The sequence below is a fragment of the Hypanus sabinus genome, chromosome 8, assembly GCF_030144855.1.
Source record: "Hypanus sabinus isolate sHypSab1 chromosome 8, sHypSab1.hap1, whole genome shotgun sequence".
In the NCBI taxonomy this organism is placed as follows: Eukaryota; Metazoa; Chordata; class Chondrichthyes; order Myliobatiformes; family Dasyatidae; genus Hypanus; species Hypanus sabinus.
In genome coordinates this window covers 75,451,614-75,468,787 of record NC_082713.1, presented here as the reverse complement: position 1 = coordinate 75,468,787, position 17,174 = coordinate 75,451,614, and positions in this window count along the sequence as shown.

Genomic DNA, 17,174 nt, shown 5'->3' with positions numbered 1-17,174 from the left:
CTTAAATATACATAAAGCCTTGGCCTCCACAACTGCCTGTAGCAAAAAATTTCACTGATTCATCACTCTCTGACTAAACAAATTCCTCCTCATCCCCGTTGTAAAAGGACATCCCTGTATTCTGAGGCTGTGACTCTCCCACCATAGGAAATATCCTCTCCACATCCATGAACCTTTAAGGAATCCTGCACAAGGACTCCCAAGTCCCTTTGCATCTCAGTTTTTTTTGTATTTTCTCTCCATTTAGAAAATAGTCAACCCTTTCATTTCTTTTACCAAAGTGCATGACCATACACTTCCCGACACTGTATTCCATCTGCCATTTCTTTTCCCATTCTCCTAATCTATCTACATCCTTCTGTAGCCTCTCTACTTTCTCAAAACTACCTGTCCCTCCACCTATCTCCATATCATTTGCAACAAAGCCATAAATTCCATCATCCAAATCATTGTCATATAACATAAAAAGAATCGATGGCAACTCAGACCCCCGTGGAGCACCACTAGTCATCGGCAGCCAGTCAGTACAGGCTCCCTTTATTCCACTCTTTGTTTCCTGCCAATCAGCCACTGCTTTATCCATGGTAGAATATTTCCTGTCATACCATAGGCTCATAGCTTGTAAGCAGCCTCATGTGTGGAACCTTGTCAAATGCCTTCAGAAAATCCAAGTAGACAACATCAACCAATTTTCCTTTGTCTATCTTGCTAGTTGCTCTTCAAAGAATTCCAACAGATTTGTCAGGGAAATCCCATGAGGAAACCATACTGACTATGACCTATTTTATCATGTGCCTCCAAGTACCCTGAGATTTCATCTTTAATAATCGACTTCAACATCTTCCCAACCACAGAGGTCAGAATAACTGACCTATAGTTTCCTTTCTTCTGGCTCTCTACTTCTTGAAGAGTGAAGTGACATTTGCAATTTCCCAGTCTTCCAGAACTATTCCAGAATCTAGTGATATTTGAAAAATCATCACTAATGCCTTCATGATCTCTTCAGCCACCTCTTCCATAACTCTGGGTGTACGTCATCTGGTCTAGGTGACTTATTTATCTTCAGACCTTTCAGTTTCCCAAGTACCTTCTCTCTAGTAATAATAACATCACATGCTTCATGCCCCAGACACCTGGAACTTCCACCATACTGTCAGTGTCTTCCACTGTGAAGGCTGATGCAAAACACTCATTCAGTTCATCCACTATCTTGTTGTCCCCCATTACTACCTCTTTTTTGGTTTCCTCTTTAATATTATTGCCTAGCTTATTATTGTATTCCAGCTTTAACTTCATAATGACTTCTTCTAATTGTCTTCTCTTGATTTTTGAAAGCTTCCCAGTTCTCTAACTTCCCACTAATCTTTGATCTATTATATGCCTTCTCTTTGGCTTTTATATTGGTGTTGACCTCTCTTGTTAGCCATGGTTGAGTCATCTTTCCTTTAAAATACTTCTTCCTCTTTGGGATGTGTATATCCTGTTCCTTCCAAATTGCTTCCAGAAATTCCAGCCTTTGCCGGTCTGCCGACGTCTCTGTCTGCGTTCTTTCCAATCAATTGTCACCAACTTCTCTCTCAAGCTTCTGTATTTCCCTTTTCTCCACTGTAACACTGATATATCTGACTTTAGCCTCTCCTTCTCAAATTTCAGGGTAAATTCGACCATATTATGATCACTTTCCCATAAGGGTTCTTTTACCTTAAGTTCTCTAATCAGTTCTAGTTCATTGCACAACACCCAATCCAGAATAGCTGATCCCCTAGTGGGCTCAACCACAAGCTGCTCCAAAAAGTCATCTCATAGGCATGCTAGAAATCCACCCTCTTGGGTTCCAGCACCAACCTGATTTTCCCAATCTTCCTGCATATTGAAGACCCCATGATTATTGCCCTTTTTGTCATGCATTTTCTATCTCTTGTAATTTGTAGGTCACATCCTTACTACTGTTTGGGGGTCTGTTCACAACACATATCAACAGGGTCTTTTTACCCTTGCAGTTCCTTAGCTCTATCCACATTGATTCAATACCTTCTGACTCCATGAAAAAGATTGAGAGAGCGTCAAACACCATAAGGGAGAGGAAGGATGGAGATGGGGTGTAAGTGTCTTCAGCGGGTGGTAATGGATTACCACAGTAAGCACAGAAGTAATGGAAGAACAACCCTGAACTCGATAAGGTGTGACTCCAAAGGTGAGGCCTTTGCTGAAACAGATTGCTCTACATCAGCGAGGAAGAGTTCAGAGGGGATGGTAAAAATATGGCTGAGGTCAGGAGAAGGCAGTGGGCTGGGGAATGGGCTGTGGTGAGGTGGTTGGCGGGGGGGGGGAGAGATGAGGGTAGGGGGTTATATTTGGGGTATGGGTATGGTTTTGGTGTGAACAGTGATAGGAGAAGGGTGGGAGGACCGAGCTGAGAATGGCCCAACACCATACAGCATGAAGAAAGAAAGGTGTGGCAGGTACTGAATGTGAGACACTGTAGCTTATCTTGGCCTGAGCTCCCTCTACACTCTGGGGAATCTCAGGGTCTGACATGGTCGAGTCACTGAGGCTACATCCACACTAGACAAGATTTTTTTGAAAACGCTGGTTTCGCGTAAAAACAATAGGCATCCACACCAAGCATTTTTGAAAATATCTCCGCCCACATTAAAACGGGTATTTGGGCGAATCTCCTCCTACTGGGCATGCGCAGGACAAATCTACAGAAAGCAAACAACACATTTGGTGTTGAATCTCGCTGTGAATGTGTGCATTTGTGCAGTTTCAGACTAGAAAAACTTAAAACAAAATTGCCAAATGATGGACAGCTGTTGGCTCTCACGCAGGAGTACCTAAAACAAAAAAAAACATACTGGAGCGTTTGGAGGCAACCAACTGGGAGATCACGGACAGTATGACCCGGCTGATGACGAACGCTGAAAAACTGACTAATTCTGTTGCATTAATAAAGCACGTTAAATGCATAAAACACGTCTGCATCAGTATTATCTTGTATTTCCATACAATGTTACATTAGGCTGTTACACATTTATTGTCAGAGAAGTACTTGCATAAATAGGTAAACCACCTTCATACGAGCAAGGACAGAAAACAGGGCAAAGTGAGTATACTTATTTATTCAGTAAGTTATGGGTCAAAGTATTTGGTGAATACATTTCTAACTCTTCTGGCTTCAGTCTTGTTGCCGTCCGTTCTGAAATTGTTAGGTTGCGTTCAAGGAAGCAATGAAATTCTGCGCTGCTGTCACCATCTGTTACGGCACGTCATGACAGTGTTTTTAGAAATCTCTGGTTACCCCGTCCACACTGCTCTGTCCAATCACCATTTTCAAATTTACACACTCTGGAAGGTGTTTTAGAAAAGCTCTGTTTTCAGGGGAGGAAAATGCCATTTCAGTGTGGACAGAGGGTCAAAACGAAGAGAAAAAGCTTTGGTTACGGATTTATCTGGTCTAGTGTAGACGCAGCCTGAGCTTAGAGACTCACAAAAAATACACGAAGTGTTAATTTTTCACTACTGACACCTGCCTTTTTGATTAGTGCCAGAATTTAGAGCAAACCTACTCCACACATCCTTAGCTGGATAATTAAAACAGTAATTCAGATTTCCTGGTACCAGTGACACTTATAAACCTCTTGGACTTCAGCTGTTTGATCTGCAGCATCATCTGAACAGTGCGATTGATTAACTGGCACCTTCACTCATCACTTGCCATCCATTACACTCCCGCCTGTTGTTCGGTGATGTGAACAGCAAGACAGTCTCCGTCTCTCCCAACATGTTCATGGGGTGTTGCAACTTGCTGGACACAAGGTTACTCATTGATCACTGTTTGGGTGAAGAGACCCTCATTCTGTACACTTCAGCACCTTAGCAACAAGAATTGGGCAAGAATTATAGCATTCAAGCGGGATACTTACACCCTCCAGTGCACCAGAATGTTGCTGCTCCACATAGAGTTCCTCCCGGTGACACTGGCTAAATCACTTGGTTGGTAGCCAGTAGCTGGACAGACATGAGAGGAAATGTTGCTTCTAGTAAAGCCAAGTCTCCGGTTTCCTCCCACGTTCCAAAGTCTTGAGGATTGGTGGTTAACTGGTCGCTGTCAACTGCCTCTGGTGGGTAGGCGAGTGCAAGAATCTGAAGGAGTTGATGGAGATACCTGGACAATAGGGAGCAGTGTAGAATCTGTGTAAATTAATAGAAGATTCCCTCCACTGCCTGTAAGGAGTTTGTACGTTCTCCTCGTGACCATGTGGGTTTCCTCCAGGTGCTCTGGCTTCCTCCCACAGTCCAAAGACGTACCATCTGGTAATTTAATTGGGCATTGTAAATTGTCCCGTGATTAGGCTAGGATAAATTTGGGGATTGCTGGCAGCGTGCTTGAAGGGCTGGTAGAAACTATTCCCACGCTGTATCTCAATAAATAAAAACCATGATCAGAACAGGTAGACGGCTGAAAGGCCTATTTCCAGTTTGTATCTCTTACCTCTGTTTGTCCCACTCTCCATCTCTCCCTCTCTTTCCTTTTATCTCCTCTCTCTTCTTCCCCTTTTCTCCACTCCCTTCCCCTCTGACAAACTCACACCTCCACATAAACTCTACCCTTCAGCCAGACACTCTTAGGAAGGGGTAGGAGTTGAAGTGGAAATGATGGCAACGGTCTCAAAAGTGTTCTTCTTGCCTGGACCTGGACTGGAACCACTTCACTGAACTCTCTCCGTCAGTGCTGACACTAAAGTGAAACTGCCACAACTCTGCTGAGGAACTCTGTGACCAGGCCAGTTACAGGCTGTCCATGTTGCTGATACACATATCACCATTTCAGAGTTCAAGGCATTTCACAAGCAGCAAGCCTGATCAGACTCTAGAGAACTCACTATTATAGTTTTGGTCATTAACAATATCCACTATCTTTTTATGCTAAGCAATGCACACAAAACACTGGATGAATGCAGCAGGTCAGGCAGCATCTATGGAAAAGAGTAAACAGTCAACATTTTGGGCTGAAACCTTTCTTCAGGATTGAGAAGGAAGGGGGAAAGATGTCCGAATAAAAAGGCGGGTGGGGTGGGGGAAGGGAATGAGGTGAACTGGAAGTTGAAAGGTGAAGACAGGTAGATGGGAAAAGGTCGATGGGAGAGGAGAGGACCATAGGAGAAAGGGAAGGAGGAGGGGACTCGGGGGGGGAGGGTAGTAATAGGTAGGTCACACACATAGGGGAAGGGAGGGGGAAATTTGTTTACTCGAAGGAGAAATCGATATTCATACCATCAGGTTGAAGTCTACCCAGATGTTGCTCTTCCACTTTGAGGGGGACCTCAGCTTGGCACAGGAGGAGACCATGAACCAGCACTTTGGAATGGGGATGGGAATGGGAATTAAAATGTTTGGCCTCTGGGAAGTCCTGCCTTTGGCAGATGGTGCAAAGGGTCTCGACAGCATCTGCAGGATTTCTTGTGTTTATATCTCTGTACGTTTTTCCTTAGCGTCGAACAGGGCCAGTGGTATCGTGATTGTGAGGTCTCTAGGGTACACACACCTGCCTCTGAGATGAAAGAGGAGAGACAAGAGTTCCAGTATTTCAGCCATTACATCTGCCATTGGATGGGATTTGCCATTAGCAGCAGCTTAAAGGGAATGATTGATTTTGACCATTACCCAAACTCAGTTGCATAATTTCTCCACGCTATAATGAACTGAGCCATTAACTAGCAATGATGAGTAAACCCTGCAGCACTAGCTGCAGACTAATTACTTCTCAAAGTCACATGGTAATGTTGGCAACAGGAAGCTGTTGACACCCTTAACTCCGTGCATTAGACTGGTTAAATCCCTCAATTCTCAGTCCACAGACCCCAGCTCAGCACATCGACCGATGGTGTGGAAGCCAAACAACTGAAGTTGCCTGGCAGTAATATGATCCATCCTTTGCACGACGCTAACTCCTGTTGAACTGGGGAGGAATGTTCATTTGGAAATGAAGTACTAATGAGCAGGTACTGTGACATTAGCCAGAAATGAGAACTCATTACACACATCAGTGATATTACAGCCTCACTTTAATATCAGCTAGAATTCAGCACAATTTACAAGAGTGTATTAGAGAATGAATTAATAGTAATCAATTAAATGTTCGGTAATAATTAGTCCTTTTCATCATCTAGCATGACCAATGCTAACTAGTATTGACACATGTTAACCAATCAACACTTACCTTAATTCAATATCGTACTGATGTTTTCTTTCAACATCAATTAGCATTGCAGAATTAACGGGAAATGATGACAAGTATGAAGCTTAAGTGGCTCTGAGCATTTCCTCCAAAGTGGGCTGCTGATGAACTTTCTCGCAAACACTCACCTTAACTGAATGTCTTCTTCATCAATGATGACAGGGACTCTTCCTGTCCAACAAATATCGAGCAACATGCACAAAATGCTGGAGGAACTCAGCAGACCAGGCAACATCTATGGAAAAAAGTACAGCCAATGTTTCGAGCTGAGACCCATCACCTGGTGACCTTTGGCCTGAAATGTTGAATGTACGTTTTTCCATAGATGCTGCCTGGCCTGCTGAGTTCCTCCAGCATTTTGTGCATGTTGCTTGGATTTCCAGGATCAGCAGATTTTCTCTTGTTTTTAAATATTGAGCATCTGTCTTAATAGCTGCTGATGGTGGTGAGGTCCTTAGTCCCTGCTGGAATCACTCTGATGGTGATGTGGTCCTCAGTCCCTGCTGGGACCACACTGATGGTGGTGAGGTCCTCAGTCTCTGCTGGGACCACTCTGACAATATAGCAGAAGTCCTTGATCCCTGCTGGGACCACACTGATAATGATGAGGTCCACAGTCCCTGCTGGAATCACTCTGATGGTGATAAAGTCCTCAGTCCCTGCTGGGACCACTCTGATAATGATGAGGTCCACAGTCCCTGCTGGAATCACTCTGATGGTGATAAAGTCCTCAGTCCCTGCTGGGACCACACTGATAATGATGAGGTCCACAGTCCCTGCTGGAATCACTCTGATGGTGATAAAGTCCTCAGTCCCTGCTGGGACCACACTGATAATGATGAGGTCCACAGTCCCTGCTGGAATCACTCTGATGGTGATGAAGTCCTCAGTCCCTGCTGGGACCACTCTGATGGTGGTGAGGTCCTCAGTCCCTGCTGGGACCTCTCTGATGCTGATGAGGTCCACAGTCCCTGCTGGAATCACTCTGATGGTGATGAAGTCCTCAGTCCCTGCTGGGACCACACTGATAATGATGAGGTCCACAGTCCCTGCTGGAATCACTCTGATGGTGGTGAGGTCCTCAGTCCCTGCTGGGACCACTCTGATGGTGGTGAGGTCCACAGTCCCCGCTGGAATCACTCTGATGGTGATGTGGTCCTCAGTCTCTGCTGGGACCACACTGATGGTGGTGAGGTCCTCAGTCCCTGCTGGAATCACTCTGATGGTGATGTGGTCCTCAGTCTCTGCTGGGACCACTCTGACAATATAGCAGAAGTCCTTGATCCCTGCGGGGATTTCACTGATAGGTGGACTTTTGCCTTTCTGTTTGTTGGGATCTATTCAGTGGAGCTTCTGTGTAGTTGTCTTGAGCTGTTTCAGTGATTGGCCAATGCAGAAAGTGGAACATAGAACATCACTGCACAGGACCATTGTCCAATCATTTTAATTTACTCCAAGATTATTCTGCTTCACCCTCCCACATTGCATTCCTTTTTTTCTTTCATCCATGTGCCGATCTAAGAGTTTCCCTAATGTATCTGTCTCAATCACCCACCACTCTCTATGTGAAAGGGGAGCCTCTGATTTCCCTCTATACTTTCCTTCGGTCACCTTACGATGCTTTCTTGTATTAACCATTTCCACCCTGAGAAAATGTCTCTGGCTGTCCTCTCTATCATCTTGTACACCTCTATCAGGTCACTTCTGATCCCCCTTCACTCCAAAGTGAAAAGCCCTAGCTTGCTCTCACCCTTTCATGATATGACATGCTCTCTAATCCAGGCAGCATCATGGTAAATGTCCGCTGCACCCTCATGACCAGAACTGAAAACAATACCCCAACTGTTGAATAACCAGAGTTTTATTGAGCCGAAACATGACCTTGCAGCTCTTGAATTTGATTCCCCGACTAATGATGGCTAACACACTATACCTTATAAACACCCTATCAACCTGCGAGGCATCTTGGAATTGGAAGGATCTTTGGATGTGGTCTCCAAAATCCCTCTGCTCCTCCACATTTCTAAAAAACGTCCCATTAACTCTGTACTCTGACTTCCTTTGGCTTCAGTCTTTCTCAGACTGAACTCCATCTGCCACTTCTCAGTCCAGCTCTATATTCTAGCAACATCTGGTTGTAACTTACAGCAGCCTTCAACATTTTCCACAGTACCATCTACATTCACATAGTCTGCAAGCTTATTAATCAGCCCTTTCACTTCCTCATCCAAGTCATTTATAAATATCATAAAGATCAGGGATCTCAAAATAGATCTCTGAACAACACGAGCAGAATACTCTCCATCTACTAGTGCCCTCTGCCTTTTTTGGCAAACCAATTCTGAATCCATACATCCAAGTTTTCCTGCATCCCATCTCTCTTAACTTTCTGAATGAGCCTACTATGGGAAACCTTGTTATCCCCTTACTGAAATCCACTGATCTATCTTCATCAATTTGTTTTGTCATTTCCTCAAAGAACTTAATCAGGCTTATGAGGCATGACCTGCCCCTCTCAAAGTTCAATCCCTGATCAGTCTATGTTTCTCTAAATGCTTGTACATCCTAAGAATCCTTTCTAATAATTTGCCCACCACTAATGTAAGACTCACTGATCTATAATTCCCAGGATTATCCCTATAATCTACCCTCCAATCTTCTTGAATTTTTATCTCATTTGTGGAGTTCCTGTCCGGGCAGTGCAGGACATCTTTACTTTGTATTTAACCCGAGTCCTTGCTCTGAAAATGCCTGACAGCACCTTGAGAAATTTAATCTGCATCTAACTTAATTCATCACAATCACGGTAGATTTTAAGTGCTGTAATCTTTTCTAAAATTCACCTTAATGAGCATTGCCATGCATAATAAATGCACATTTGTGGAGTTCTTGTAATTTAAATGGGTATTTGTTTCCTAAACGAAAGTGCATTGATCACAAAGGGAGATTGGTCCTTCTCTCATTCCCTTACAACCAGAGGTCACACAAACACATTCTACTTCCAGCAGGTTGGCTTTATCGCCGAGCAGTGACCAAAGCTGAGTGCCAGGTCTTGTCTCCCCATAGTCTCAGATCCTGAGTCATCAAAGATCTCCCTCAACTGGCCCCACCATGTTCTCACTGCTACCATTGGGCAGGAGGTCCACAAGCCTGAAACTCCACTCCACCAGGTTGAAGAACACTTATTTCCCTTCAATGGACATGCAAAGCTCCAGTCACTACCTCAGTGAAGCAACACTAGATCCACTTTGCATTACAATGGACTTCTGTCTTGTATAAATTTGTATAAGTCATGTTTAGTTTATGTATCTGATTCTATATGCTGGTGATGCTGGTGCAAGCAACTTTATCACTGTACTTGTCCTTGTACATCTAACAGCAGTTCAACTTTGACTTTGGATGTCACGGGGCTTTGTAACTGGCCTTGGCTTTTAGAACTGGAGAAGCAGTGAGCAAGACTAGAGGTATTGGGGTGAATGGTGTCCACCAGCAACGTGACAGGAGAACTGATCACATAGGTGCAATCACAAAGAAAGAGTGCCAGCCTCTTTTCGAGCAGGTTGAGAAGGTTCAACTTGTCAATGAACACTTAACAAATTGTACCGATGTGCTTTTCAAAGTATCCTGACGAGTTGCATCATGGAAATTTAAATGTACAGGATTATATAATGCTGCAGGGAATAATGGACTCTACCCCAATACATCATTGACACCATCTCCTCACCTTCGATAGTAACTACAGGGGACGCCGCCTCATCTATCGTCAAAGATCCTGTACCCTGGGCCCAAGCCATCTTCTCAAAGCTATCATTGTGCGAAAGACACAGAAGCCTGACATTCCACAAGTTCAAGAACAACTACTTCCCTTCAGCTATTCAATTTCTGAGTCAATGAGCACAACAAAGATCACCAGAATTTAGCATGAAAATGCACTTTGTTCTCCTTTTTGTTCTAATTGTGTTCATTCTTGAATGGTCAGTGTTTAATTTTCTTGTGAACGCTGATTAGATGATACTGCGCTGCAGGAATGCTGCTGTAGTTCAGCTTTGCATTTCAACTGTACATACGTATACTTAAGTCTATGATAATAACCTTGACTTTGACTTCATGTTGCAGTGAAATAGGTGGCTCCAAATGTCCTCTCTCAAATGCAGTGATCCGGAGACCACTCATTGCCTATAATTTAATGGATTTTCAGTCTTGGTCACTGCCTCGCCATAAAGCTAGTCTGTGAGAACTGGAATATGATTCAGTAGCTTCTAGTCAACAACAGAGAAAAGGAACATTTTCTCAGACTAAGTTCTCTCTGCAATCAATGCACTTTCCTTATGGAAACAAATACCCATTTAAAGCATAACAGCTCCTTAAATGTGCACTTATTATACATGGTGATGATTTGAGCTTAATCTAGCCAATTTTTGAATTGCATGGAATTTTAAAGAATTGGCTGATTTATTTTTTTCTTTTGCTTATTGAAGTAATTTAAAACACTTATAATATTCACAGTCTGTAGTAAAAGTCATTGGGAAAATTGTAGAAAGTCTTTTCCACCAGAATCTTCTCAGACAGCTCCAGGGCAAGGTTTGAATGGGTTAGATATTTTTCCACACCCCATTAAACACACCAAGGATGTAGAAAAATCATTTGCCTCAGAACAAGCTTCCCCCACAATCAATGTGCCTTCCTTATGGAAACAAATACTTATTTAAAATACGGGAGCTCCACAAGTGTGCATTTATTATGGATCGGCGACGATCTCATTTTAATCCAGCCCATTCATCAACTGCAAGGATTTTAAAGGGTTGGGTGGCTTTTATTTTGCTCATTAAGGCAGTTTAACGCATTTATGATAGTCACAGTCTGAACTAACCTTGACTGGAAAAATTGCAGGAAAGATTTTCCATTAACATTATTTTTCAGATAACTCCAATGAAATCTTGCATACAATGTGGCAAATAACATCGTGTTTCACAGGAGTATGACTAAGACACAAATCTAGGAGTTCAGGTGAACAAAGGGCAGTATTGTCCAAGGAACATGGAAGGGGCAGGGAGGATTGGGACAGTGTGCAATGGAGTAGGGAATTCTGGTGTTCTGCAAGAGAAGATGCAGGCTTTCAGGGCTGGAGGAGAATCAAAAAGCTGGAATTGTGGGATGGCCAATTTCCAAGGGGGTTTAGAGGGTTGGAGGACACTACAGAGGTGGGAAGGTTGAAATGTGGGGTTGTGGCTTATTTGCCAGTCAAAATCTGCTTCTGCCATGTTAGTTGAAGGTTGGTCACTTTAAGGCTGTAGTCACCCCTTCCCATAGGCTGGCTTCATGCCAAGGCACCTATTTCCAGTTCTGAGTGCAAGAGGTTCACTCTCTCTTTCCTCTGTCCCCAGTGCATGCTGCACAAACCATTGAGAAGGTATGTCCACACACATGTTTAACCAAATAACTGTTTGTTGAAGATTTAGTTTTGTAGTTTGTGTAACTTCGGGGAACTTAAATGTTTGGCCAAATCTTTTACTGTTTGCAGATAAATGATTGATGTGCTTATTCATAGTTAGTGTTTTCTGTGTCACCCACTAAACCCCTAAGCCTGCTTCCACAGCACAAAGGGCTAATGGTCTTTCTGCTAATAATTATTTCTGAGGTAAATTGGATTCAACATTGGCTTAGTGAGAGAAATTGGAGTAGATGGTTGCCTCTCTGACTGGAAGCCTGTGACTAGTGGTGTGCCACAGCGATGGGTGCTGGTTCTGTTGTTGTTTGTCATCTACGTTAATTATTTAGATGATAATGTGGAAAACTGAATCAACAGATTTGTGGAAGTCACTAAGATTTGGGGAGTCGTGGGCAGCAAGGAAGGTTATTAAAGCTTGCAGTGGGATATGGACTAACTGGAAAAATAGGGTGAAAAATGGCCGATAGAATTTAATGTAGGCAAGTGTGAGAGAGTGGCAGAGCAAAGGGATCTGGGAACACAGATCAATTATTCCCTGAAAGCAGCATCAGAAATAGATAGGTTTACAAAGTCCTGAAACATCGACTGTACTGTTTTCCATAGATGCTGCCTGGCCGGCTGAGTTCCTCCAGCATTGTGTGTATGCTGCTCAGATTTCCAGCATCTGCAGATCCTCTCTTGTTTATGTTTTAGGTTTATAAAGAGAGCTTTTGGGGCATTGGACTTCCTAAATTAGTGCACTGAGTTCTTGAATTGGGATGTTATGTTGAAGTTATATAAGAAGTTGCCAGGACCAAATTTGGAGCATTGTGTACAGTTCTGGTCTCAAAGGTGAAAGGTGAAATATTCAAGGAGAGCATGAAGGGGAACTTTGTCACTCAGAGGGTGGTGCAAGTGTGGGACAAATTGCCCATGGAAATGATGGATGCAGGTTCAGTTGCAACAGTTTGGAGAAGTTTGGATAAGGGTGCATGGACCTCTATAGTCCTGGAGCAGGTCGATGAGACTAGGCAGAATAACAGTTCAATATAGACTAGATGGGCTGAAGGGCCTGTTTCTGTGATGGTTCTACTGTTGCTGAAGCAGTAATAATGGCATGCTGTGTTTTTAAGAGCAGAGGGATGGAACACAGGTGAGATGCTGAGAATGAAGGTGGAAATGTAACTGAGCCTCCACAAGAGAAACTGCTGTCAGTCCCATCAGGGCCATACTGGCAATCAAGCACCAAAGCCCACTAATATAGCCATTTGACTTGAAGTGCCAGCAGTTCCTTTCCTCTCCACAGATGCTGCTTAACTTGCTGAAGTTTGTTTTTGATCCAATCTCTTATGTCTCTGCCCATCCAACTTAATCCCATTGCCCAGCACTTGAGATTGAAGTACTAGTACAAATACTTCTTAAATAAATATTGCATAAGGATCTGCCTCCAGCACCTTCTCTTATATTCTGCATCAGGTTAACTGAAGATTAAGACACCTATAATACTGATGAATGGAACTAAGTAGGTGTGGTTTGTACCAATTGGAATGGACACAGCACTGAGGGACAGTGGCAGACAAACCCCCTCCCATGTGAATCCTGTTGACAAGTTCCCACACGGTAGGTTGATCCAGAATGTTAAGCTCAAGGCCTCTCAGATTGGTTAGCAACTTGGATCCAAAGTTTGCTTAGCGATAGGAAGCATGAGTGTCACATGGTGTACCACAGGGACTGGTATGGACCCTTGGTGTTTCTATCACAGAGAAATGACTGGGACGAGGGTATAGAGGCTATGATTAATAAGCATGAAATGCCCATGAAAACTGATGAGCCATAAATTGTAAAGAAGATTATTTAAATGTACAGTAGGGCATAGATCAGATGAAAAGTTGGGTAGAGGTGTGACAGAGAGAATTAATTCTAGGTAGTAGTGAGGTAAATCTCTTCATACGATCAGACTCTGGTAGGATATATAGAGTAATAGCTGAGACCTTAGGCATGCTGATCTACAGAGCACCATGGGCTGCAGGATCATAGTTCCCTAAAAGTGTTGACACAGGGGGACACGGCAGTGAAGAAGGCAGTTGGTATGTTTGCCCTTATAGGCCGAGGCATGGGATAGGATGTTGCAATCATTGGGTAGACTGGACTTGGAGAGTAGTGCACAGTTCTGGGCACCACACGGGGAAGGATGTGGCAGCAGCAGAGTGCAGAAGATACTCGCCAAAGGTTTTACTTGGAAAGAAGGGTTTTAGTTATAAGGGGAGACTGGAAAGGCTAGCTTTGTTCTCATTGTAAGTTTTGCCATGTAGCAGTGAATTTATGTAGGGTTAACAGTTATGAGCAGCCCAGATGGAATAGATAGAGTCTTTTTTTCCCAGGGCAGAGACATCTAGAACTAGAGGACACAGATTCAAGGAGAGGGTGGAGACATTTAAAGGAGATCTGAAGGGTAGGTTTTCATATTGAGGATGGTGGATAAATGGGATGAACTGCCAGATAAAGTGGCAGAGGCAGATACAATCATCACATTTAAAGGCTTTTTGGACAAGTACTTGGATAGGAAAGGCGTTGAGGGTCTTTGCTGGCAAATAGGATTACTGCAGACAGGCACTATGGTCATTATGGATGAGGTGGGCTGAGGGCCCTTTTCTGTCCCATAAAATTGTATAACTCAATGAAACAGCAAATTCTAGAAACACCCAGAAGGTAAGCAATATCTGTGGAGAACAGAACCAAGCTATCAGCTTGGGTCGATGACCAGCTATCAGAACTAGGAGATGGTAGAATGCAGAGAAAGGAAGTGAAATGTGATGTAGAACGCACTAGAGCTTTGTAATTGGTTTAGAGTAGTGATCCTATACAGTTTATCAACACTTGTGTAACTAATATTGTGTAAATAATATTAAGAAAACACTGATGTGGTGATGATTAATGCATTAAACAGTTTAATTAAAGTTTGTTTTCTAATATTGGTATTGATGTATTGTCACATGTACCTAGATACCGTGAAAGACTTGTCTTGCATACGGTTGTGCAGATCAAACCATTACACAGTGCATTGAAATAGAACAAGGCAAACCAACAGCAATACAGAATAAAGTGCAACAGCTGCAGAGGGAGTACGCCACAGGTAAGCAATACAGTGGAAGATTATTAAGAGGTCGATCTTGAGCTCGAGTGTCCAACTTTTCCTACAAGAGGTCCATTCAAGAGTTTGATAACAGTGGGGTAGCAGCTGTCCTTGAGCCCTGTGGTACGTGCTTTTAGACTTTTGTGTCTTCTACCCAATGGGAGAGGGGAGAAGAGAAGAGAGAATGTCTGGGGTGGGTAGAGAATTTCATTCTGCTGGTTGCTTTACTGAGATAGTGAGATTTATAAAGCCAGCTCATGGAGAGGAGGCTGGTTCCTGTGATATGCTGAGCTGCATCCACACCTGCCTTCATTTTCTTACAGATATGGGCAGAGCAGTTACCATAGCAAGTAGTTATGCAAACTGATGGATTGTTTTCTATGGGGTATCGGTAATGATTGATGGGAATATGCCCAATCTCCTTAGCCTCCTGAGGAAGTAGAGATATTGGTGAGCGTTCTCAGTGATGTAGTTGGACCAGGACAGGATACTTCACTCTACTTTCAACCGTCTCAACCTCACCACCATGGACATTGACAGGAGAACGTCCACTGACCACCTCTTCCTGAAGTCAATGACCAGCTCTTTTGTTGACACTGAGGGAAAGGTTGTCAAGGCACCATGTTTCCAAGATCAGTCTCCTTACTGCACTCGACTCATTGTTATTTGAGACAGGTCCTGCTACAGTGGTATCATCTGCGAACTTGAAGATGGAGTTAGAGCAGATTCTGACCAGTCATGAGTGTTCAGGGAGTAGAGTAGGGGGTTGAGGCCATGCCCTCTGTGTTTAGGATAATTTTGGTGCAGGTGTTGCTTCTTATCCTTACCAGTTGCAGAGGGAGGCATTGACTCCCAGGGTGTTGAGTTTGGTGAGGAGTTTGCCTTGAATTATGCTATTAAAGACAGAGCTGTAGTCAATAAGCAATAGCCTTATGTAGGTGTTTATAGAGTCCAGTGCTCCAGAGGTGAATGTAGGGCCAGGGAAATAGTGATTGCCATCTGCTTTGTTCAGTAGTCGAATTGCAGTAGGTTGATGTCTGGGAAGCTGGAGTTGATGTTCAGCCCATCAAAGCATTTTGTAATAGTAGATGTTAGAGGTACAGATTTGTAGTCATTATGGCATGTTACCGGGGGTACTGGTTGATGATCATTTTCTTAAAGCAGGAAAGAACCATGCCCTGCCGAAGGGTTTCGGCCCAAAATGTTAGCTGTGCTTTTTCCATAGATGCTGCCTGGCCTGCCGAGTTCCTCCAGTATTTCGTGGGTGTTGCTTCAATTTCCAGCATCTGCAGATTTTCTCTCGTTTGTGAAGAACATCCTGTTGCATAAAATCCAAGTACACAGCCAGGGACACGATCCAGGCCCAGTGCTTTCTGCGAGTTCACCATTCTGGCTGAATTTTCACCCCTTCTCTTCTCCTCACTCTGGTTCCCCTCCTCCTTCCTTTATTCCCTGGTCCACTGCCCTCTCCTATTAGATCTCTTCTTCCTCATCCCATCCATCCACGTATCACCTTCTGGTTTTTCACTGCACCCATCCTCCCCCACCCACCCACTTTCCCGCTCACCAGTCTCCTGCCAGCTTTACTCCTTCCCCTTCCCCCGCCATCTTATTCTGTCTTCTGCCCCCTTCCTTTCCAGTCCTAATGGAGGGTCTTGGCCTGAAACGTCAGCTGTTTATTTCCCTCCTCAGATGCTACCTGACTTGCTGAGCTCCTCCAGCATTTTGTATATGTTTCATGGTATTACCTAACATTGGTGTGGTGAACTACATATACCTGTCTGGACACACCCCACCACTGACTGCTCCTGTGGCTCCTCCCACAGACCCCGGTATAAAGGCGATTGGAGGCACAACCCCGACCTCAGTCTCCAGGATGAAGTGTGGTGGTCATTTGCTGCTTGTTCTTTCTTCCAGCCAATAAAAGCCTATATCTCGCCTCCCGTCTCCAAGAGTTATTGATGGTGCATCAATTGGTTAGGCTGCACTTGAAATATTGTGTGCTTTTCTGCATGTACACCATAAGTAGTATACGACAGAGGCTTGCCAGGATGTTGCCTGCACTGGAAATCTACTAATGGGACAAGACAGACAGGCTGGGCTAGTTTTCCCTGAAGTGAAGGATGCTGAGGGATGACCTGATAGAAATAAACAAGACTGGGAGGATAGATAGGGTAGATAGTCTGCCTTTGTAGGGGTATCAATGATGGGGTGAGTTTAAAGGTAAAAAAGCATGAATCTTGTTGGTGATTTGAGAGAAGAGGTTGATATCTGGAATGAGCTGTCAGAGGAGCAAGTGACATTGGATACAGACACTGCATTTAAGAAGCACTTAGGCAGGTTTTTAACTAGGCATGGCATAAAAGGATATG